Genomic DNA, 25,090 nt, shown 5'->3' on the forward strand with positions numbered 1-25,090 from the left:
ATCCACTCTGTTCTTCAGAGTCCCCCTTAATCTCCATTTTGCAAGACTTGGTTTTTGCCAATGTCCTTTACCCGTTTCTATTTTTCTGGGTACATGCAGTTAACCAGGAATTGAATTTATATTAAAGCACTGTACAGTATCCTGTGAACGTTATTTAAGTCACCTAAAGTTAGTTTCTTCTTTCCTATACCCAATATGCAAATGTACCATTCTTAAAACACACACAGGCTGAAAGGTGATATGAGTGTCTGATAAGACATGGAAGACAAGATGTGGATGCCACATAATGATGAAGTGCTCCTACTTGCAGTAAGCATGTTACTTCTTGTCTCATGTTCATGTGCAGTGATATTTTCTTTACCAGGATACAAACCCTCAACCTTTTATACCCTCTTAATGAGGGAATGCTTTGATGAAGTCATTGAGCTTCAGCACGGCATTTAATTCCTGTGCTGAAACTTGGTGACGGGCAAGAGGGCTCTCGAACTTGGGGAAATTTCTCCCCCCAGTTTGAATTTAAATTTCTCTCTTTCTCATCTTTTTATTCCTCTTAATATTACTTCAACCTTCTCCTGATTTTATAAACTTTCTTTCATGTTGCTGTCCCAACTCTATGAATAAAATTTCCCATATGTATGTGTATATATTTACATATATATGTATGTGTTTTCTTTTTTAATGGCATGGATGTCTCTACATCTGTTATTACATATATATGTATGTCTTTTCTTTTTTAATGGCATGGATGTCTCTACATCTGTTATTACATATATATGTATGTCTTTTCTTTTTTAATGGCATGGATGTCTCTACATCTGTTATTGCCACTGGCGTGTATGTTTCTACATCCGTTATTGCCGCCTGCTTTGATGAATGGGAGGTGGTGTCACGGTTGGGAGGTATTTGTGCTCAAAGCTGTATGTGAGAGTATTGGATGATCTCAGCCATCCCGAAGATGGTTTGGACCTTTTTGGTGGAACTATTCTGAAGTGTTGGGTCTTCGGAATCCAGGGGGATCCAATGCTTGGGGTAGGACTCTCGGCTTTTGGCCGGAAGCCCATCATTACAGATATGGGGAGGATGATTCTATAACTTCTTGGTCTCAGTCCTAACAGGCGGGTTCAGCTTACACCTGTGCCTCCATATCCGTTTTGGTGCTATCCTTCGTGTAGAGTATGGAGTGGACCATTTGGGAAGTATACTGTACTCTCATTGTGCAAATTTCCTTTCCAACATGTGATGCCTTAATGTTCTCAAGCAGGTGCATCAAGCAATTTCAAATATCACATTTCTATTTTCTTTTTTCTTATGGATTTTTGTGACGACGACTCCCCCTCCCCTGGATATGCTGACTCACCCCTGGCGCTGTTGACGACCTCTGGCAGTTCATTTAAAGAAAATTCCGTTGATGACTTAGGAACTAAAAAGGACTATTCTTTGAACATTGGAAAAAGGGTAATTTGCGCAACACAGGTAAATTGAAAATCCTGCACGTTACCCAAATCCCATTAGAAGCTAATTATGATGTGCTACATAAAATATTTGAGTGCTACGGATTAATGAAGGAAATTAGAATGAAACTTTGATGATAAATGGGATTCTTTGATATCATTTAATTGTCATGAGGAAGCATTCAATACAAGCCGTAACATTACTAATATTAAAGTAGGTAATATGAGTGTTAAGGGTGCTCTGTGTGATGGGGCACCTAAAGATCTGGATGTCTACAGACCAGCAGACTGGATTGATAAAGACATAGAAATAGATATGCCATCCCGAAGAAAGCCAGAACCACCAATGTGGCTTCTTGCTCAATATACAGGAGGTACAGAAAATTATTTTAAGATCTGCAAATTTCTTCAGAGGAAAATAGGAACGATCGCACCTGGAGATATATCTCGATTCGGTAAGGAAAGTTACTTGATGAGGGCCAAGTCATACACACAGTCTGTTATATTGCCAATTCAAAAAGAGAAAATGATGATATAAAATTGGACATCAAACTCCATCTAAACTTTAGCTATGGAAGGGGAGTGGTTTTCAATAGTGATCTATATGAATTTACGGAAGAGGAGTTATTGGCTGCGTGTTCACTATCAGTGTGGAATGTACTTAAGTACCTGGAACATCAGTGATTATCCTTACTTTCCAGGATGCTGATGTAACTTTCCACATAGACATAGAAAATGAAAGGATTAGTTAAACCTTGTAAGCAGAACCCACTGCAATGTTTTAATTTTTAAAAATTTTTGCATCCTTCCAAAGTTTGCAAGAATGATAAAATTTGTAATACTTGCTCCGGTCTGTACTGTATTTTGGAGAATGCACACTTGAGGCAAGGTGCTTCAACTGCAACTCTAATCATAAATCAAATGATAGGAGCTGCCAGTTTTATAAGTCAGAAGCTGCTGCCCTCAGTAAATGGATTTTGAGCGAAGTGAAAAATCTATTTTTGGGTGAGATAGCCATGTCGTCCTGATGGAAGGATCCTATAAGTAGCTTCCTAGGGTATATTTGACTACAGTGATATTCCCAGAGAATTTACCTTTAGGTCTCCAGAATTCTAACTCCTGGCGCGAATATCCTTAAAATTTCTCTCAAGGATATCGCATAATATCAGGGGACGTATATCTTGATACGACACATAGTAATCTTCACCCCGAATAGCGTTTTCGCTTCGAGGGGGAAAGTGGCAAAAATAGAAGGGGAGCTGTCATCAAGGTACCCTTCCTCCGTTACTACCTTGAGTATCTAGATGGCGCCATCGTCTCCGCCATGTTTTATTCCTTGTAGCGATGAGCAAGGTGCTACAGATATAGTAGTTTTGGGAGGGATCCTGCCAAGGGCTTTTCTATAAAAAGGAGGGCGGGTCCATCAGGACGACATGGCTATCTCACCCAAAAATAGATTTTTCGCTTCACTCAAAATCCGTTTTTTGGGCTCGGGCATGTCGTCCTGATGAAAGGTTACCAGGGCATTATTTACAAAGTACTGTATCTGGATTTTCCAAATGTGCCTTAACCTCAGGACAATATTTCCTTGGTCATCTAGACCATAGAGACATATGGCGTTACCGTTATACATCATTACTTTTAATCATGAACTGTTAGTGCTTCCTGCCCCCTGCAGGGAAGAGTCATACTAGACTTGGGAAAGAGTCTCGAGGTTTGCATATACCATATGAACAAACATAGCATCAAGAGCATACAGGTCTCACTGTATGTGAAGCCAGTTAAAGTTTGTACTTTAATACGAACAAAAGTTTATATGAGCCAACATAGCATCCAGAGCTTACAGGATTTGCTGTATGCAAAACCGGGCAAAGCTTGTACTCTTGTAGGAACAATGTATGCGTAGGCAGAGAAAGGTTGTACTCATATTAGAACAAAGTTATCTATTTTGTTCACATGTCCATATGCAGATTATTAAGGGTTAAATAATACTCTCTCATATCTTTATTAATTCAATTTTGGGGCGAAATAAGACGCAAATACCAATAGAGTATTTATTGGTAATGAATAACCAGTAATTCAACATACATAACATAGTGTTAATATAATGCTAATGAATGCAATAAGAAACATATAATACAGACAAGACCAGAAATTATTATTTCACCTGAAAGGTAAATATGATTAGTGCCACAAAACTGAAAATTTAATAATTTTCTAATATGCATTTCTATGAATGACTGTTTCTTCACACTGTGTAAAAACACACGGCACAAGTGTCATCTCTTTTTCTTCACCTTTAATAACTGGAACAGTCCATAATGCCACTTGGTGACACTTATATTTACATGTTGCACTGTGAAGTGTCAACACCTTCACCCGATTTTAGCAGTCCCAATCAATTCACTGTTTTAGCACACTACCTGCCGCCACCACATAACGTTTCAACTCTTGCACTTGCTTCGCGTAGTGCTTGAAGAATACTCTGGATGACTTCCATCCAGTATACGAGTGAAGGCGCTCAAAGTCCATGTATTGGAAGAAGTTCAATGATGAAGCAATTTTCCGGGGATCATGACCTGCGGGTGTACTGTCAGGATCCGCTCTGCGAATGAAATAGGTGATCTTCGCCCTCAGTTATTTTAGGGATAAGTTTGAACCCGAGGTTTCTCAATTAAAGAGCTGTCCTCCCCTGAAATCTGAAGTTCTACGAAGATAGACCTTTAGACACTCCACTGGACATAGTGAGACATCTTCCTTCAGAGGGCAGATTCTCCAGGTACCCCACCTTTTGGTAGGTAGCTCGTTCTTGGCTAGAAACGTTGGGTCAGGAAAGAGATTCAGTTCTCCCGCTTCTGTGAACTGATTATGGCCCTCATCTCTAGAAAGGGCCACTATTTCACTAACTCTGGCCCCCGAGGCTAGAGCAAACAAGAATATAACTTTCTGGGTTAAGTCTTTTAGAGAGCAATCCTCATTGTTCACTGATGAGGCAAAGTGTAGGACCTTATCCAAAGACCATGAAATGGGCTTCGGAGGTGCTGCAGGCCTAAGTCTAGCACAAGACTTAGGGATCTTGTTAAAGATTTCATTGGATAAGTCTACTTGGAAGGCGTAAAGCATAGGTCTAGTCCAGGCTGACTTACACGTTGTTATCGTGTTGGTTGCTAAATCTTGTCCATGAAGGTGAATAAAGAAGGATAAACAGAAATCTGTTGAGATCTCTTTGGGTCTTCTTGCCTTGACGAAAGCAACCCACTTCTTCCAAGACGACTCATATTGTCTTCTGGTAGACTTACTTATATTCTTCTAAGAAGTCTATACTGTCTCTCGAGATCCCAAACCTATTCTTAACTGCTAAGGAGAGAAAATCATGAGATGAAGGTTTTGGGTTTTCTGTGATGAAGCGAAGACAGTCGACTTCTGTACTTGTCGAGTCAGTACTGGGTCTGGCAGAGGGACCAGCCTCAGCTTTAGTTCCAATACTAGAGGGAACCAATTGCTCTTCGGCCACTTGGGAGCCACTAGAGCTGCCGTTCCCTGAAAGGATCTCGGCTTGTTGAGGACCTTCAACAGGAGGTTGGTTGGAGGGAACTGGTAAATCCAGTTCCATCTGTTCCAATCGAGGGACATGGCGTCCACTGCCTCCGCTTGCGGGTCCTCGTATGGGGCCACATAACGAGGTAGTTTCTTGTTGTCGCGAAGAGGTCGATCTGCAGTCCTGGGACTTGACGTAAGATGAAGGAGAATGATCCTGCATCTAGGGACCATTCTGACTCTATCGGCGAGAGCCTGGATAGAGCGTCTGCCGTCACAGTGCGGAACCCTTGAAGGTGAACTGCTGATAGGTGCCATCTCTTCTTTTCCGCTAAGCGGAAGATGGCCAACATCACTTGGTTGATTTGGGGTGATCTTGAACCCTCGCTGTCCAGAGTCAGTCTTATGTGAACTGAATGGCGAGGAAACAGTTTCTTCACCGTGAGAAAGACTGCTATGGCTTCCAAAACGTTGATGTGGAAGGTCTTGAACAGAGAGGACCAAGTCCCTTGGATTTTCCGTTGGTGAGAGTGACCTCCCCATCCTTCCTTTGATGCGTCCGTATGGATGATGACTGAAGGTAGAGGTGGTTGTAAAGGCACAGACCTCTTGAGGTTCTTGGCCTTCGACCATGGCTTGAGAAGTGATCGTAGTCGAGTCGGTATCGGTCTTCTTAAATCTCTTAGAGCGTTTGATGCGTATCTTCTCCAGACTCCTGATGCATCTTTTAGCTGTGCTCTTAGCACCGGGTCTGTCACTGATGCAAACTGAACGGAGCCCAGCACTCTCTTCTGTTGGCGTCTTGATATCCTGTCGGATTTCAGTAGTCTCTTGACAGATCCCGCTATCTCTCTCCTCTTCCTTGGTGGAATGGAGAGACGGTGTGACTTTAAGTTCCAATGTATTCCCAGCCATTGAAACTCCTGAGCTGGAGATAATCGAGACTTTTTGATGTTGATCTTGAATCCCATATGTTCCAGGAAGTGGATCACTTTCTTGGATGATTGCATGCATTCCATCTCGGATGATGCCCACACCAGCCAATCGTCCAGGTAGGCCACCACCTGGACACCTTCTAGGCGTAGTTGTTGAACGACTGCATCTGCAAGCTTTGCAAGTATCCTTTGGGCTATGTTTAGTCCGAAGGGCATGGCTCTGAAGACTTATTTCTTCTTCTGTAGCCTGAATCCTAGGTAGGAGGAGAGTGGGCGATTGATTGGAATATGCCAATAGGCATCTGCCATGTCTATTGAGACTGTGTACGCCCGTTTCGGCAGCAGGGTCTTTATGTGTTCAAGGGTTAACATCCTGAACTTGTTGTTTTCTATGAACTTGTTGAGTGGCGACAAGTCCAGAATGACACTGAGTTTGTCTGAGTCCTTCTTGGGAACACAAAACAGCCTTCCTTGGAATTTGATGGACTTTGCCCTCCTTATCACCCGTTTGCTCAAGAGTTCTCAGGTATATTCTTCCAGGACGGGGGTGGAGTGTTGGAAGAATTGAGGAAATGATGGTGGAGCTGTCCTCCAGCTCCAACCTAGTCCGTTCTTGATTAGGCTGTGGGCCCAGAGATCTTTGGAGTCTTCCTCCTATCGGAAGCATCTCATTGCTTCGGTTGTCCGGAGGACTTGCCTCCTTGACCACGTCCTCCCTTAACCCCTCTTCCTCTTGAGAGGTGTCTAGAGGAGCCTCTATTCGACCCTCTACTTTTAGGACGAAAGGTAGTGGTCTGCTTCTCATAGGCAGGAGTAAAGGCTGGTGACTGGGTCACCATCTGCTGAGGCACCATTTGGTAGGTGGGTTGGGGTTGTGCTACCATCTGGGGCACCGCGGTCATTGGAACTGCGGGAAGTTGTTGTTGTTGTTTCCTGACAGGGCGAGAGGGCAACCTAGGTCTCTTCGTCTTCCTTTTTGGTTGGGGACCCTCATCCGGGGAAGACTTCCACTTCGCCGACATGCCCCACTTTTGGAGAAGGTTCCTGTTCTCCGTGGCAGCCTTGTCAACTACTTCTTTGACCACTTCACTCGGGAAGAGGTCTTTTCCCCAGATGTTGGAAGCTATCAGCTTCCTGGGTTCGTGTTTCACCGCAGCCGAAGCAAACACGAACTCCCTACATACTCGTTTGACCAGCGTTGCCAAATGTGATTTGGCCACGACCATGAACATGTCAGGGGATCTATTATCACTTGCCATGGCCTCCAAGGTAATCTGGAGGGACAGAGATGCGGCAAGCCTTTTCTTTGTCTCTTGCTCCCTACACAAGAGAAAGTCAGACAACTTAGGGAGACTTTTGCTGAACTGGTGTCCAGCAATATCTGCCTCCAACTTCCCGACTGAGAAGTTAAGATGTATTTCCTTCCGATCTTTGTCATCCGTAGGCAGAGCTAGGGATAAGGGTCTACACTCCTCAAGTGTTGGGCAAGGTTTCCCAGCTTCTACTGCCTTCATAACTGCCTTAAACCCTTTTTCCGCTAAGGGAAAGGCTAGTTTAGCTGGAGCAAGAAAAGAAGGGTGTTTCTTGTTCAGGGCTGGCACTTTCGAATTAGTGAAGCCCCTGTCTTTCAGACTGCTTGCCATCAAAGCTTGAGCTTTCCCATGGTCAAGAACTATGACCTCTTTTGGCTCTGTCTCCTCCTTGGACACAGATTCCGCCTTCAGACGGATGAAGCAGTCTGGGTAAGACTCAAAGCTGGGCCAAAAGTCGACATTCTCGATGAGGACGGCTCCCAGCCTCTCTGAAATGAAGATCTTCCCGTTTGTAATTGGCATGTACTCTGCATGCCTCCAAGGGTTTACTTCAGAACAAGAAGGAAGATCCTTCACATTGAGTCTCTTCTGAGACCCACGGAACGATGCGAGATGGTCCATCCTTCTCCTCCGTTCAGCGTCCCTTTCTTCGTTTTGCTTACAAAGACTTTCCATCATCGTCATGAGACTAGCCAGGGCTTTTCCCATTTCGTCAGATGGAGGAGCAGAAGACGTAGAGGGCACTGGTTCTGGGGCCGGAACCGACGAAACGGACTCCGATTCGACGTCATCCTCTTCAGTCTCAGGAGCCAAGGTAGACTCCTCTTCTAGAAGGTCTTTCTCGGTGTCCTCTGACACCTCTGACATCCTCTCATCTAGGGTGATGTCCTGCATCGCGTCAGAGACATCTGTATCTATGGAAATCTGGACGCAAGGGATCTCAGGTTGAGGCTGTGGTATAACGGCATCCACAGTTGCCTTAGGGAACAGATAGGCACGCATCCGTTCATTCGGAAGGTAAGGCCTCGTGGCATTCTTCTGGAAGCCACGAACCCATCTGCGCAGCTTACTCCGCGCTGCATCCCTTGACTCTGCTGTCTTGGGGTCATCAAAAGCCTCAGTAACCAAGGCTTTGCATACATTGCAGGCCTTGGGGTCCCAGTACTTTAGAGGTCCCTTGGTGATGGAACAGAGAGAGTGCGCCCTGCACTCTACATGGCCGCAGAAGTCCTTGCTCCTGACGTTGCAGAAGACTCGCAGGCACTTAGGGTGGTCCTCCTGTAAAGAGAGGAAAACTAAATGAGTATGCGGTAGTTCATCTCACCTGATAAACCATATAAATATTATTATTAATATTTTTGCATATTTATTGCATATAGCTTAGGATAGATAAGCTAGAAAAGAATTAGGAAAGACACATACTTATGTTTCCTGTTCAGCCAATTGCTGTGACCTCCCCCAAAATTAAAACCTGGGGGTTTCCTATTCAGGCAACCCAATGGAAGAGTTCTAACCTGTGAGGATAGATAAGTGTAACTTAACACTGACTTTCCAAAAGGTTTTGATAATGAGGGTAATTTGTAAGTGATCATCTATCAGTATATGGAAAGAAATCTTTCTTTCCCTATATAATATGGTTTCAACAATAGACTGTGCATGGATACACAGGGTATATTGGAAAATTAACTACTGTATAATTTATACTAAAGTTTTCTGTTTGCTGTATGATCTATACTGCAAATATACTGGCTACTGTATAGTCATATACTGTAGTTTTAGCCGGCATGTTGCCGGAAAGGCTAGCACCTGGTGGCACAGTCCATGCCGGCTGGGGTGGTGGCCAGCAGCATCAACCCGGCCGGCACCTGCCTGCCAAGCCAGATCTGCCGGGGGCCGGCGCACTAGTCCAGCCGGCGCCTTGCCGGCTGGGTCAGTGGCCGGCAGCATCAACCTGGCCGGCAACTGCCGGCTAGGTTAATACTCGGTGGAACTAGCCGATAGAGAGAAAGCAAGGAGTGAAGGGTGCCTTATTGAATGTGTATCAACAGTAAATAAGGACGTAAGTGCTCAGTCTTACTGCCTTCCTTCAGAATGAGGGTTCAAATGGAAGGGGAGAATGTATCATTCAGGCTTCCACCCAAACACAAACCATTGCCAGTCTCTGCCGGCTACTGGAATGTGAATGGCAGTCCAAGAGAGGACTGAAGAACATTCTACAGTAAAGGGGTCTCCTGCCGCCAGCCGGCACAGCCTTTCCTGGAGCCTCGTCCATGAGGTAAAGCTGAGCGACTAAGCTAATACAAGTAGGAGCCCCGGCCGGTCCCACAACCTGCCGGCAAGCGGTGAGATTGTAGGACGACGGCCAAAGGGTTGCGATGGCTAGGCCATCACTAAAGGACAGAGGGGGGGGAAAGGGTCCTGTATGAGGTGTGGAAGGGGCCGATAGGGTTGCCGGTCCATCCACACCTTTAAGAAACACTGTTTCAGTATCGGCGCCATCCTAGGCGGCAGAATATCTATTCTCCAGCCTAGGGTCTGCCAATACAGTTAAGGGGCCGGCAGCAAGCTTGCCGCCTCCTCTCAACAAAAGAGAAACAGAGTTCCAGTGCCGGCGCCATCCTAGGCGGCAGAAGAATATCTATTCTTCAGCCTAGGGTCTGCGAGCACAGGACTAGTCTACTAGACCGCAGGGAGAAGGTGGCGGCATCATAAAACCACTTCAGGTGCGGCCTAGGGAGGTCTAGCCTCCTATGCCGGCAGCCTAGTCCGATAGAGGAATGACTATTCACCCTGCCGGCCGGCTGCCGGCACAAGACTATATACTCTGAGGTTGTGACCGAAACCCAAAACCTGCTATCTGCGGCTAAGGGAAGGGACAGAAAACCCTAGCTTAGTCATGCCTGAATGACAACTCGAGGCTCGACCAACTAGGGTTGTAGCCTAAGGCTACACTCAGAGGGAAGAAGGGATTACCCTTAATTCTCCACTGGAGACAAGAATCTGTTTATATAATAATTCTAGGAGATATCTACGCCTGAATTGATAAAACGATACACGAGGGTAACCGGGGAACATGTGGCGGGTGAGAATCAACTACCTTAATCGCCGAAACTCTCGTATATGATCTCGGAAGAGGAAAATTTATATGCAATCAATGTATCTTAGACATATAAATTGCCTAAATAGCTTCATTTGAATGTAATAAGACTAGGAATGTCTATTATATCATGCATGAAAGTAAACTAAAATGCCTAGGCTAGGAAGCCTAGCATAAGCAAGGTTTGGTTACCTAAATCGCCGAATATAATCGGCATAACATAAATAATTCCTAGCAATGAAGACCGAATAGCCATTATATATTCATGCTATTTATACCGGGAAAGTCGTTCAGGCTAACAAAATAACTCATGCGTAACGAATGACAGCGCTCATGACGCCTCCGGTTCAGGCAACAGCTCTCTCACTTATTTTAACCTAATTTCACTGTGAGGCAAGAGCTAAAATTTATACAATGTAAAGATCAAATACTCAACTTTCCAGAGGCAGAAGACGCTGGAGATTGCATGATAAATCCAACGAGATAAGCGTAAACATGAGAGCGAAAAGGAAAATCACCGGGCTTTTAGTGCTACACTTATTGGAATAAACATGGCGGCGATGATGGCGCCATCTAGATACTCAAGGTAGTAACGGAGGAAGGGTACCTTGATAACGGCTCCCCTTCTATTTTTGCCACTTTCCCCCTTGAAGCGAAAACGCTATTCGGGGTGATGATTGCTATGTGTCGTATCAAGATATACGTCCCCTGATATTATGCGATATCCTTAAGAGAACTTTTAAGGATATTCGTGCCAGTAGTTAAAATTCTGGAGACCTAAAGGTAAATTCTCTGGGAATATCATTGTAGTCAAATATACCCCAGGAACCTTCCATCAGGACGACATGGCCTGAGCCCATAAAATCAATTATTGAACATGTAAGTGTAAGGCATGCCAAGAAATTATTAAATAAATCTACTACTTATGCAAAGACATTAAAAACGGGAGAAGAAATTCCTCGGGAATTATCTAACCCACCTACCACTGTTAAGTAATTCTCAAAAAAGAAATTCACCATCTATTGATAAAGTGCTGCATAATAAGACAAGAATATCTCCTCGTAAAAAGAGTTACCATTGTGTATCAACAAAAAGACATTGCCCACCTCTATCCAACCTTTATACCCCATTACAAAGGATAGTACTAACCTCTTCCATTCCGTGTCCTTGCCTGATTTAATGGAGATTCCACTTGAAACCAAGTTATCAGGTGCACCTGAAGTGGGGAAGGTAGAAAAACCTGGTCGCTCACAACCTATTAATCGGAAAAGAGAGAGACCTCCATCTCTCTCACCCCCCTCCATAAGAAATTAGAGTTATGACATCAAGTAAATATGATGTTTTGTCTGTTGATGTTTCTGATGAACCAGAAGACAATTTAAATAAATCAGAAATTCAAGTTGAGGTCCACCATCCCCCTCAACAATTAGATCAAAAGGACAAAAGAAAATAAAAAACACACAACCTAATTTATCAAGGCCCTCTCTAATAAAACCACCGGGAAAATGTTAAATAAAAAATTGCTAATGGGAAGACTTCATCCAAAAGTTCTTCCAAAGCATAAAGCATAGTTTTTTTTCCTCCCTTTTGCAATGGAATTGTCAGAGTTTAAGGGCCAAATATGAAGAACATGCTCTTAATTCACTAGCATTCCCCCATAATTATATGTCTACAGGAGGGCAAGCTAGATGCTAATACCCTTTGTCCTCGCGAATATATTAGCTATATGACACCATATGATCCCCGAGTAGGGAGCCATGGCGGAAGTCTCATATACGTTCGTCGAGATGTTCCCTAAATACCTTTATCTATTCGTACACCTTTGCAGGCAGTTGTTGTACAGATTGATATAGGGAGAAAATATACAATTTGCTCTCATTACTTGCCTCCAAATGAATAACATATTGTATGATAATTTAGTAGAGGTGATTCAATTCAACAGCTCCCTCAACCTTTTCTTTTACTTGGAGATTTGAATAGTAGACATCCTTTGTGTGGTGATGATTTAGCTAACACCAGGGGCAATATTATTTTATCAATTGTGGAAAACGAGGATGTCGGACTCCTTATTACAGGAGAGCCCCCACACTTTCACATTCAGACAGGTACCTTGTCATGCATTGACCTTTCAATTGCAAGCTCTAACTGCCTTCTTGATTTCGATTGGAGGACATTAGATGATTGGCATACTAGTGATCATGCACCAATCATTATAAACACTAACTATCTTCCACCTTTACAAAGATCGCCACGATGGAATCTTGACAAGGCGGACTGGGTTAAATTTTGTGAGCTAAGTGAAATTGAGGGGAGTGCGAAGCAGTTTGAAAGTATTGATGATGTCATAGACTTACTGAATGGAACTCTCCATACAGCAGGAGTCAATTCGTTTCCCAAAACCACAGGATTATTCAAACGACGACCAGTCCCGTGGTGGTCTTCAGAATTAACTGCCTTGCACAGAGCCACCAGAAAGTTTGAGACTAGATTGCGTAGACGCTGTACTGAAGAAAATTTAATAGCATACAAAAAGTATAGAGCACAGTTCCGTCGTGTCATGAAAGAAGCTAGACACCAGTCTTGGGTGTCTTTTGTTTCCTCAGTCACTGGTAGAACACCACCATTTTAAACATAAGACTTACCCGGTAGTTATATATATAGCTTACGTCCCTGACGTAAGCTATATATATAACTACCGGGTAAGTATGTTCAAAAATTCATTTTATAATGAAAATAAAATTTTTCTGTATGGAGGAAAATAAAAAAGATTGCAGGTAAATTTACCCCAAACCCACCAACAGTGTTGAAGGTGAACAGTCAATATGTGACTGAAGCAAATGATGTTAGCAATACCCAGGCTGATCATTTTTAAATGTATCATGCAAGTGTGAAGCAGCTCCTGATCACCAGTGTAGGAGCATTGAAGAAAAGAAAATTTCAAATTTTGCAACAGGAAGGGAAGTCATATAATTCTCTTTTTACTGAAAGAGAATTTGATTCCTCACTTGCTAATTGTAACGATACAGCCCCCGGACCTGATGGAATTCCATATGCAATGATTAAACTTGTACATTTTGATACAAAGTTATTTATTTTAAGCATTATTAATAAAATATGGTATGATCATAGTTATCCAAGTGTTTGGGAACTAGCCATTATTTTAGCCTTTTTAAAACCCGGTAAGAACAAGTTTTTAGCAGCAAATTATAGGCCATTTGCATTGACATCTTTATGTAAAATCATGGAGATGATGATCAATGTATGACTGATGTGTGGTACCTTGAAAAGAAGGGTATTTTATCACCCATTCAATGTGGATTCAGAAAAATACACAACGACTGATTTGCTGATGCGACTTGAGTCCTCTATTTGTGAAACCTTTGCTTCCAAACAGCACCATGTGACAGTCTTTTTTTTACCTTGAAAGGGCATATGATACCACTTGTAGATATGGTATACTTAAAACAATTCATGAATTTAGAATGAGAGGAGAGCTACCACTATTAGTAATTTTCTTTCACATAGAGTTTTTCAAGTGAGAGTGCGGGAAGCTCTATCAGAGAGTAAATGCCAGGAAGGAGGAGTTCCTCAGGGTAGTGTGCCGAGTGTAACCCTGTTTGCACTAGCAATTAATGGGATATCCTCAGTCATTCCCCACGATGTTCTCTCAACATTATTTGTGGATGATCTCTCAATATCATTTGCTGGAGCTAGAATGGCAATGGTTGAGATAAAAATAAAACTCAATTGACAAAATTATCCAGTGGGCCGATATGAATGGATTTAAGTTCTCGACAAGTAAAACTACTGTACTATTGTCCATTTTTGTCGTATCCGGGGAGTACATCCAGACCCGGATATATACATTAAAGGTCAACGTATCCCATGTGTAAGTGAAGCTAAATTTTTAGGTTTGATATTTGATTGTAGGCTTACATGGGATTCTCACTTAAAAGCGTTAAAAGCTAAATGTCTTGATGCTCTGAATCTTGTAAAAGAATTGTCCCATACATCATGGGGACAGACCGCATTACAATTTCAAATTATACAAGGCCTTGATTTTTTCCAAAATTAGTTATGGATGTGAAATATACTCCTCAGCCACCCCAAGCCTGTTAAAGATATTAGATTCAATACATCATGCTGGTATTAGATTGTCCACAGGAGCATTTAGAACCTCACCTATTCCAAGTCTCCTTGTTGATGCTGGAGAGTTACCTCTAGACCTTTACCGAATGTCTTCTATTATTCAGTATTGGTTTAAATTGCAAAGACTCCCTAATTCATTAGCCTTTCAGACTGCAAGCCTTGTAAGGCACTCGACATACTTTGAGTTCCACCCAAAATCTCCTCAATCTTATGGTTTTCGGGTGAAACAATCATTAAGTAGTCTTGATATAATTAGAATTAAGGTGCTTCCATTTAAGGTATCATCAATGCCTCCATGGAAATTACCTGAGGTATGTTTTTGTAGATACTTTATTGGAGTTAAGAAGAATATGACTGACTTAGAATCCAGGTCTCTTTTTATGGAACATGTTGAAGAACATAGGGGATCGACTTTTATATATACTGATGGCTCCAAATCTGATGCTGGCGTTGGATTTGGAGTACATAGTAATGATTTTAATGGTAGAGGTGCACTTCCTCTAACAGCTTCCATATTTATTGCCAAACTGTATGGCATACTAACCGCTATTGAGAAAATAGCGTTGGAAAATTAGGGTAATTTTACAATTTTTAGTGATGCAAGGTGTGTCCTTCAAGCTTTAGAACTTTTTAATTCTAGTAACCTTCTAGTTTTAAAGATTTTAGAATAGCTTTTTATTATTGGACGGAGAGGTATAATGGTTCGATTTTGTTGGGTTCCAGCACATGTAGGTGTGTCTGGGAATGAGAAGGCAGATTTACTGGTTTAGAATGCTGCATCCGAGTTGCTACCAAGAAGGTATCCCATTCCCTGTAATGATTTCCTACCTAACATCAAGAAATTGTTTTGTATTAAATGGCAACAGCACTGGGATAGTCTAGATGGCAATAAAATGAGAAAAGTAATAAATGTCATATCTCCTTGGAATTATAACATGATGCCCTGAAAATGGGAGAAGACTCTTTGTCGACTCCGTATTGGTCTCACTCGGTTGACACACGAGTTTCTTCTGAAGGGCCAACACCAACCGTATTGCTATGAATGTTTAGTACCTTTAACAGTGAGGCAGTTGTTGACCGAATGCCCCAATTATAAGATTCTTGGACATGATGTGTCCTACTATGCGAGCGGCATTTTTATATTTGTTTCAGAAGCAGGTCTTCTTAAAACTATTCAACTTCTATAATGACATTCAACTTTTATGGTTTTAATTGAATATTCTTTTAATTTTTATATAAAATAAATGATATCGGCGTCAATGACCTTAGATGTCAGGATGCCAGAAAAACTTCAAATCAGTCAATCAATCAACCTTTTATATGAATATCTTTAATTGTAAAATCTATTATTTTTATACTTAACTTTTGTTTATATTGCTTTTTTAAATATAAAACTTACCCGCTGGTTATATAAAAGAGCTGAAGTCCCTGACGCCAGGGCAGAAATTCAAATCTCGCGCTATCGAAGATACGCCAGGTGTACCAACCGCACCCTAGCGGTAGAACAGGTGGAACTACACACCAACTCCAGTTCTTCTCTCTGCCGTCATAGCTGACTGACATATAGAAGTTCGCTCTCGTGTTTTACTCTCTTGGGAAGTTGTTTGGTGATGTACAACGTTCTTTTTTGAGTTTAAGCTATCGTTGATTAATTTCCCTTGGTTCTTATCTTGAAATCTTTTTGTTTGAGATTTTCTTTATTGCTTTTTCCCTTACTTTTTGCTTGTCGGTCTCTCACATTAGCTTTAAAAATGGCCGACTCCTCCCCTGCTCAGCGTAGGTGTGTTAGTGAGGGTTGTCGTACACGACTTCCTAAAGGATCTATTGATCCTCATTCTATTTGTGTAAAATGTAGGGGTAAATTTTGTTCATTAGATGATAGGTGTAATGAGTGTCTTTCCTTAACTAATGATGATTTTGTTACTTTCGATCGTTATGTTAGGAGACTAGAGAGAGATAGAGTTAGGCGTAGTTCTTCCCGATCTCTGGATAGAGCCTTACCTAATTTACCTGTTCCTAATCCTGTTCCTTCCCCTGTGGTGGTAGATCAGGAACCTACTATGAAGGACATGTTTACTGCTATTTTGTCTCTTGGTGAGAAAGTTGAGTCCTTAGCAGCCGATAGAAATACTATCTTTTCCGAGTTAAAGGTATTGAAAAACCGTGAGCCTATCGGAACTGTGGAAAGTGTTTCAGTGTCTGATGTGGTACCGAAGAATCGGACTCTCTCGGTGTTGTGACAAGTGTTGATAATGTGTTTAGTGTTGCGGAGGGTGCGTCGGCACGATCTTGTCGTTCACCTAGCCTAAGACCTCTTTCGAGCTCTCGAACCCATGGGAGAAGTAATGTCGAACGGCTTAAGGGAACGAGAAGCGTCATCAATCGTGCAGACGTCCCCTCGAACGTTCCTGTTGCCGTAGCTCAGGTCGTTCACCCTCATCGTAGGAAAGGTGAGGTTCATGCGTTATCCCCGTCTTCCGATGAAGGGTCGGGGAGTGAGATCTGGCGTCGAGCGTCTAGACCGCTTAAACGGACGCATGATGATTCACAGCGTCGGGAATCGCCTGTGCGTCCAGGATGTAGTTCGTGGGGTTCACCGGAACGTTTCCGTTCTCCCAGCGCTTGCACTCCGGCCAAACGTTCAGATCACCGTGTTCGTGTGGATATGATTCCTTCCGATTCGGACCTTGTTACTATTCATGCACCCCCTCTTCCATCGGATTGGCTTTCTTCCCCCGAAATGCGTGGTGACGTTGGTGCGAATCTTCCTTCTAGGAGTTCTGTTGATCCGAAATGGTCTGCGCTTTTGTCTATGAAGGAACAACTCTCGTCGTTGATGGATTCTTATCAACCAGGTGTTGGCGTTATGTCTGGGCGTTCGATGTCAGACCAGTTATCGCACAAACGTTCGATGGTATCTGGTCTTGACGAGTTATCACTTAGGCGGTCTCCCAGTCATAGTGTTCAACGCCAGGTTGATTTTGATGAGTCGCGTCAGAGAGTTTTGGTTGACCAGTTTTCGTATTCTGGTCGCGGGGAAGAACATCGGCGTCGACAAGTGGACGAGACGCGTCAACGATTTGAAGTAGTGGATCGTCCGCGTCAACAACTTTTGGACGCGTCGCGTCAAAACATTGATTTGCAGCGTCGACATCCTGACTACTTTGACCGTTCGCGGCAACAGTCCTCGGACTTTACGCGACCTCGCGGCGATCTTCAACAGTTACCTTCTGATTTCAAGCGTTCTTCTGTTCAACAGCAGTCGGATTCTAAGCGGTCTAGGCAGTTGTTGGTTGAGGATGATCGTCTACACGTCCGTGTTTCGCATCAATCTACTTCTACTTCTCCCCATCAGATTGACGCAGATGTTGGCCTTAACAGGCAGTCCCATCCAGACGTTGTTCCTTCGGTTCAGGCTGCAGCTGTTGCTGCACTGCCAGAAGATGAACCAGAGGAAAAGTCGGATGAGGATGATCCTATTGAGGAAGTCTCTGAGAATGAGGAGGAGAAGCATTATCAGCATGCTGTGGACCTTCGCAAGTTTATGCTTATTCTGACTGGAATTTTCCCGGATTCTTTTACCCCTGTGGCCCCTCGTTCTCCGCCTTCTGAATTCATCTTAGGTAAAGCTACCAAGGTTCCAGTTTATACCAAGATGGTTCTTTCTCGATCCTCTAAGCGGGCCTTGAAGTTAATGGGTTCTTGGTTGGACTCCAAGAAATCTTTTGGCAAGACGGCCTTTGCCTTTCCTCCCGCTAGGTTAGCCTCTAAATCTAGTGTGTGGTACGAGACTGGTGAAGTGTTGGGCTTGAGTTTTCCTTCTTCTGCTCAAGGGGATTTTTCAAGTTTGGTAGATGCTTCTCGTCGTCTTGCCTTAAGGAAGACGAAGATTTGGTGGTCCATTCCAGAGTTCGACCATTTGCTTAAAGGTCTTTTCAGGGCCTTCGAAGTTTTTAATTTTTTGGACTGGGCTTTGGGGGCTTTGAGTAAGAGGGTATCTGATATGACGGAAACGGACACTAGTGGTTTGGTTCATTTGATGTCCTGCTTGGACAAAGGTGTGAGGGATGGCTCCAACGAACTTGCTGCCTTGTTTACAGCTGGAATTCTCAAGAAAAGGGCCACGATGTGCTCTTTTCTCTCCGCAGGAGTGTCTCCCTACCAGAAAACGGGCCTTCTTTTCGCACCTTTGTCTAATTCCTTATTTCCGCAGGAATTGGTAGGCGAGGTGGCTACTGCTCTCACGCAGAAGGCCACACATGACTTAGTTACTCATTCGACTAGGAAAGTTTTGCCTCCGTCATTCTCCTCTCGTAAACCTAAGGAATCTTCTTCTGGCTTTCAACCTCAGTCCTTTCGTGGGAAGTCCTCTGGAAGAGGCTCTTTTAAACCAGAAGAAAGGAAGCTTAGGGGCAGAGGGGACAAGTCCGGCCGAGGTAAAGTCTGACTGCCCTCTCCTTCAGACAGCAGTGGGTGCCAGGTTGACTCACTTTTGGGAGGCTTGGGAGAGGAATGGAGCGGACCCCTGGGCCGTCCAGGTGTTAAAGGAAGGCTACAAGATCCCCTTCCTGACCAATCCTCCTTTAGTCACAGATCCAGTGGATCTTTCGCCCAAATACAGAGAGGGTCCCAAGAAGCAAGCCATGCTTCTACAGACGTCTCTTTTATTAGAGAAACAAGCAATAGAGGAAGTGCAGGATGTTATGTCTCCGGGGTTTTACAACCGCCTTTTTCTAGTACCCAAGAGTTCCGGGGGGTGGAGACCGGTTCTGGACGTAAGTGTGCTAAATGGTTACGTCCAGAACTCGACGTTCATTATGGAGACTCAGAAAACAGTTCTGGCAGCTGTGAGGAAGGACGATTGGATGGTCTCTTTAGATCTTCAGGATGCCTATTTCCACCTTCCGATTCATCCCAGCTGCAGACGTTATCTGAGGTTCATGGACGGAAACAAGGTCTTCCAGTTCAGGGCTCTTTGTTTCGGACTCTGCACGGCTCCTCTATTGTTCACCAAGATCATGCTGAACGTGGCAAGCATGCTGCATTCGAGGGGAATCAGGGGCCTCTCTGTATCTGGACGATTGGCTGATAAGAGCCTCCTCAGCCGATTGTTGTTTGAAGGACCTCAAGATGACTTTGGATCTCTCCAGAGAACTGGGTCTCCTGGTGAGCTCGGAAAAATCACAACTCATTCCATCCCAGGAGATTCTTTATTTGGGGATGGAGATTCACAGTCGGAGTTTTCGGGCTTTTCCGTCGTCGGTGAGAATCCAAGCAGCCCTCCTAAAAGTCCAAACGTTCCTGAAGAGAGATCTTTGCTCCGTCAGAGATTGGATGAGTCTTCTGGGGACTCTCTCGTCGTTAGAGAAGTTCGTGACCCTGGGGAGGTTGTACTTGCGTCCTCTTCAGTTTCATCTCAACCGCCATTGGAAGAAAGGGGACAGCCTCGACAGGGATTGCATTCCCATCTCGGCTTCCATCAAGTCTCATCTTCAATGGTGGAACAACGAGCCCAGACTGAAAGAAGGCTTGTCTTTACTTCAGAGGAACCCAGACCTCGTGTTGTGTTCCGACGCCTCCAATTCGGGGTGGGGAGCCACTCTAGAGAAGCAGGAGCTTTCGGGGACTTGGACGGTGGAGCAAACCTCTCTCCACATCAATCAAAAAGAGCTTTTAGCTATTCATCTAGCTCTCATCGGCTTCGAAAAGCAGATCAGGGGCAAGGTGGTCCAAGTCAATGCGGACAGCACGACAGCTCTGGCCTATATTGTGAAACAAGGCGGGACCCACTCTTGGCCTCTGTTCGAGATTGCAAGACTGCTCCTCATCTGGGCGGAGGAAAGGAAGGTGACTCTTTTGACGCGGTTCATCCAGGGGGTCAACAATGTGAGCGCAGACAGACTCAGCAGGAAAGGTCAGGTTCTCTCCATAGAATGGATTCTGCACCCGGACATCTGCAAGAGTCTGTGGCGGTTATGGGGTCGACCTCTCGTGGATCTCTTTGCCACCGCGAAGACCAAACGGCTAGAGTGTTACTGCTCTCCGGTTCCAGACCCCGAAGCTTTACACATAGACGCTTTTCTGATGAACTGGTCACACATGGAGGTTTATGCTTTCCCTCCGTTCAAGATCCTTTACAAAGTGATTCAGAAGTTCATTTCACACGAGGAGACCAGAATGACACTGATAGCTCCGTTCTGGCCGTCAAGGAGCTGGTTTCCAGAGGTACTGGAATGGATGGTGGATGTTCCGAGAAGCCTTCCCATGAGACCCGATCTTCTCAGACAACCTCACTTGGCCCGAAATCATCAAAACCTCCGAGCTCTACGTCTGACTGCCTTCAGACTATCGAAAAACTCGCTAGAGCTAGAGGATTTTCGAAGAAGGCAGCCAAGGCAATTGCAAGGGCAAGAAGGTCTTCAACCATCAAGGTGTATCAGTCCAAGTGGGAGTTGTTCAGGGAATGGTGTAGAACTAACGCGATTTCCTCTTCCAGTACCTCGCTTTCCCAAATAGCAGATTTTTTCTTGGACCTTAAAGTTAAGCATAACTTCTCGTCATCGACTATTAAAGGTTACAGGAGTATGTTGGCGACGGTTTTTCGACACAGGAACCTAGACCTTTCTAATAATAAAGATCTACGAGATTTACTTAGGTCTTTTGATACGACCAAGAAGATTCAAACAGCTCCCATCGCCTGGAATTTGGATGTTGTCCTTAAATTTCTCATGAGTGACAGATTTGAGCCTTTACACTCGGCTTCATTTAAGGACTTAACCTTGAAAACCCTTTTTCTAATTACCCTCGCCACTGCGAAAAGTTAGGGAAGTACACGCTTTAAGCAAGAACATTAGTTTTCGGAATGGGAAAGCCATTTGTTCTTTGCAACTGGGGTTCCTGGCCAAGAACGAAAACCCTTCTCGACCATGGCCCAAATCCTTCGAGATTTCTAACCTTTCTGATTTGGCTGGCGGTGAATTGGAAAGGGTTCTCTGTCCAGTTAGAGCGCTACGGCTTTATGTGGACAGGACTAAGAATCTGAGAGGTAACTCAGACGCTCTGTGGTGTGCAGTCCGGAAACCCTCGATGCCCATGTCTAAGAATGCCTTGTCTTTTTTCGTTAGATTGTTGATTCGAGAAGCGCATGCTCAGTGTGATGAGTCGGATCAGAGGCTCCTCAAAGTCAAGACACATGAAGTCAGAGCGGTAGCGACTTCAGTGGCCTTTAAACAGAACCGTTCTCTGCAAAGTCTGATGGATACAACATTTTGGAGAAGTAAGTCTGTTTTTGCATCCCATTATTTGAAGAATGTTCAGACTCGCTATGAGGACTTTTTTACGTTGGGTCCTTTTATAGCGGCTAATGCGTTAGTAGGTGAATGATCTACCACTACGTTCCCTTTTTTCCTAATACCCCTTTTCTATCTCTTGGAACTCGTTTGTTATGGTTGTTTGTGGAGATTGGGCGTCAGTCTTCCGCAATCTTTGATTTGGTTAGGTGGTCAATTTGTTCCTTGAGTGCACCCGGAACAAGGGTATTGGTTGAGGTTCTGTCATGTTATAGGTGGTTGTACCGTTTGACAGCTCCTAGAGATTTTCAGCCCGAGTGGATTACTGGATCTCTTAAGGATAGCGGACGAAATGAGGCAGAGTATCATTGCTGTCAGCTTCCTTATCAGGTGAGAACTGCTTAAGTTTATTGTATGTAACCCTTAAGTGAATTTTCTATATGTAGCTGTCTCTGACCCGCTACCAAGGGGTGTCAATCAGCTCTTTTATATAACCAGCGGGTAAGTTTTATATTTAAAAATGATATTTTCATAAAATAAATTTTTGAATATACTTACCCGCTGGTTATATAAATTTAACACCCACCCTCCTCCCCTCTAGAGACTACCTATGGTATGGCTATGAGGCATGGAAGAACTGGAGTTGGTGTGTAGTTCCACCTGTTCTACCGCTAGGGTGCGGTTGGTACACCTGGCGTATCTTCGATAGCGCGAGATTTGAATTTCTGCCCTGGCGTCAGGGACTTCAGCTCTTTTATATAACCAGCGGGTAAGTATATTCAAAAATTTATTTTATTATGAAAATATCATTTCTCTCAAAGCAGTCTAAATGTTGATGCTTGCCTCGCCCTAAAAGTTTCCCTTTTTTCCTGCACTATACAAACCCTTTCGCTCTTTACACTGGAGATTATTTCATCGAAACCTGAAACTACCCAAAAGACTTTCTAGTGAGATATAACTATCGACCGCTAGTCAGCGGGGGTTTGACCGGCCACCCCTCTTACACCCGCGCTAGTAACGTGACATTACTTTCTTTATTTTGGCTCGGTGGAGAATGGACATGCTTTTGTTTTGTTCTGTCAACCCCTCTACTCGTTCTAGCGATTAAATACAAACTGGGTCTAGACTAGAAATTCTGCTTCTCTTTCTTTTAGGGTGATTGTAATGTGAGGCTCCACGATGCGCATTTGTCCTGGCATTGAAGGGCGCCAGATATGACACCTTGGAGACAGATCCTCACGCCCTTTGTCCCCTGTTCAGGGGTCACTACTGCATACAGGCGTCTCCTTGTAGTGTGTGTAGGCAGTGGCTGCAGTTCAGTATGCAGCAGAAGAAGGCCAAGATGGACTCTTTTCCTTGTTTATCCTCGAAGACGAAGAAGCCTTACTGTCTAACACCGTCGACTCGTTCTGTCACTCAACTCCGCTCAATCGATATCCTCTGGGGATTGGTCACGTAAGAGCGGTGGCCCTTTGACCCCAGGCAACCTTGCGGTTCTGCGTACTCCGTCGCTTCCCTTAGAGAAGCAGCACTGCCCTCTGCCATAAGGAAGTCTCTTTCTGCTGATGCTCTGGCCTTCCTTGGGACTTTTGGGTTCGTGCAAGGAACGGCTTCTCAAGGTTGTACAGTTAGGGACACGGTGGTAGTGCACATCTGCCACCCCATTGGTTGACTTCGTTCTTCTCCTTAGACACTCTAGAGGTCACGTACCAAAGGAATATCACGTGTCTCCACCCGTAGTAACCTCAGCTTCTGCTCGAATACTCTGCATTCATTTTGCTTCAGCGGATAAATGTAAGCAGTTGCTGATGAGGTACCCCTAAGGATTACCAGTGAGGGATCCCCTCAGAGTGAACGCAGAAACTAGCTTTGGCTACATTTCGCAGCTCACAGAGTACGATGTCTGCCCCCAACCTGAGCTTGCTCAGCATGTTGAGGGTGTGCAGAGTTCACTGCACAAAAATACTACTACGGATGATGAGTGCCCCTCTTTCAAGTGGTCGTCCCGCCATGGCGTCCATAAGTGTTTGCTCGATTTGTCGATGCCTCACTCTACCTCTTCAGAGCATAGCTTTTTGGAGTTAGACGACCATGGGTTTAGGCAGTTATTCGCAGTTACCGCCCTCGCCGGCGTATCCATAAGACTACAAAACATTTGCCGTTTTGTGAGGCCAGTTCCTTTGGGATCTGTGCCTTGGGGTTCAACCTCTCACCAGTGAGAACCTCCTGTTCTGCCTCACATTAGCTCAGCCTTCTTATCGTCCTTGTGAGTAAATCCTTCCTTGTTCAGGATAAAGTAAGACTGCCTACCAACCTCCAGTGAGAGGGGGGACAAGCAAGAATGTTCTCCATAGCGTGCTAGCACGGGGAAGCACATACCCTATTCTTATGGGCGAGTCTTGCGCTGAGTTGCGCATCCATCCACTGAGCACTAGTGAGGTCGGTGGGTAAGATACTCCACCTGACGAAGGTCTGCGAGCCATGCTCATTATAGCAAGTTCGCGAGTCCCTGCTTGCCAGTGTGTCATGCTTCAGCATCATGCGTACCACAGGTGCGTGCTACCCGGTAGCAAATACAGTATAGGTGTGCTCCACCTTACCTGCTCTCACCTATACAAGTGCTTGCCATGGCTAGCCATGCCAGCGATTGTGCTCTCTAATTCAGTAGCATCACCCACTTCATCTTTGCGCCGTACTACCTAGGTAGTTGGTGAGAGCACACTCGGTCGCAATCAGCAGGCTGACCGTTCTTGCTTACTTGAGAAGCAGAGCATGTAGGTTAACACGATGTTCCACCCAGTTGAACTTGTCCCTTCCTGGGGACTCCACCTAATTACTGACCCTAGGTGCAGTACCACTGTTGTTAAGCAGATTCCTGTCACAGCAGCTCCTCGCCTTCCCTCTCCTTAGTGGTCGTCTAAGTACCAACAGTTCCTTAGTACTAAGGCCTCTAACACTATCTAGTACCCTGAGTGTTTCAGAAAGGTGGCATTATTCCGATCAAGCCACAAAAGAGGTCACAAGGTCACCAAACGTCTACCCCATTAGAGTGGGATCGATGAGAACCCACCGCTCCACCTGTGTAGGTTCTAGTTCCTTCTCCCATACCTTCTGAGGACATTTTGTCCAAGGAATATATGAGGAAGGAGACTCCTTTTCTCCTTGCAGAATTTAACATCCGGCCGTGAGTAAGGAAGGATACGAAGACCATTTATAAGAACTGGCACTCAACATCCGAGCAGCTAGATCTGAGGAAGGGTCATTTGGATCCCAAGTCTGTCTCCGTAAGACCAGTGCATAGTAGCCTCCCTCTGAGGTT

General features: G+C 44.4%; 1 long non-coding RNA gene across 1 annotated transcript in view; it reads left to right on the forward strand.

Annotated features, from left to right (window-relative positions):
- Positions 1–25,090, forward strand: part of LOC137655702 (uncharacterized) — an 86,885-nt gene that overhangs the window by 30,377 nt on the left and 31,418 nt on the right. The window lies entirely within an intron of this gene.

This window comes from Palaemon carinicauda, chromosome 1, assembly GCF_036898095.1.
Source record: "Palaemon carinicauda isolate YSFRI2023 chromosome 1, ASM3689809v2, whole genome shotgun sequence".
Lineage (NCBI taxonomy): Eukaryota > Metazoa > Arthropoda > Malacostraca > Decapoda > Palaemonidae > Palaemon > Palaemon carinicauda.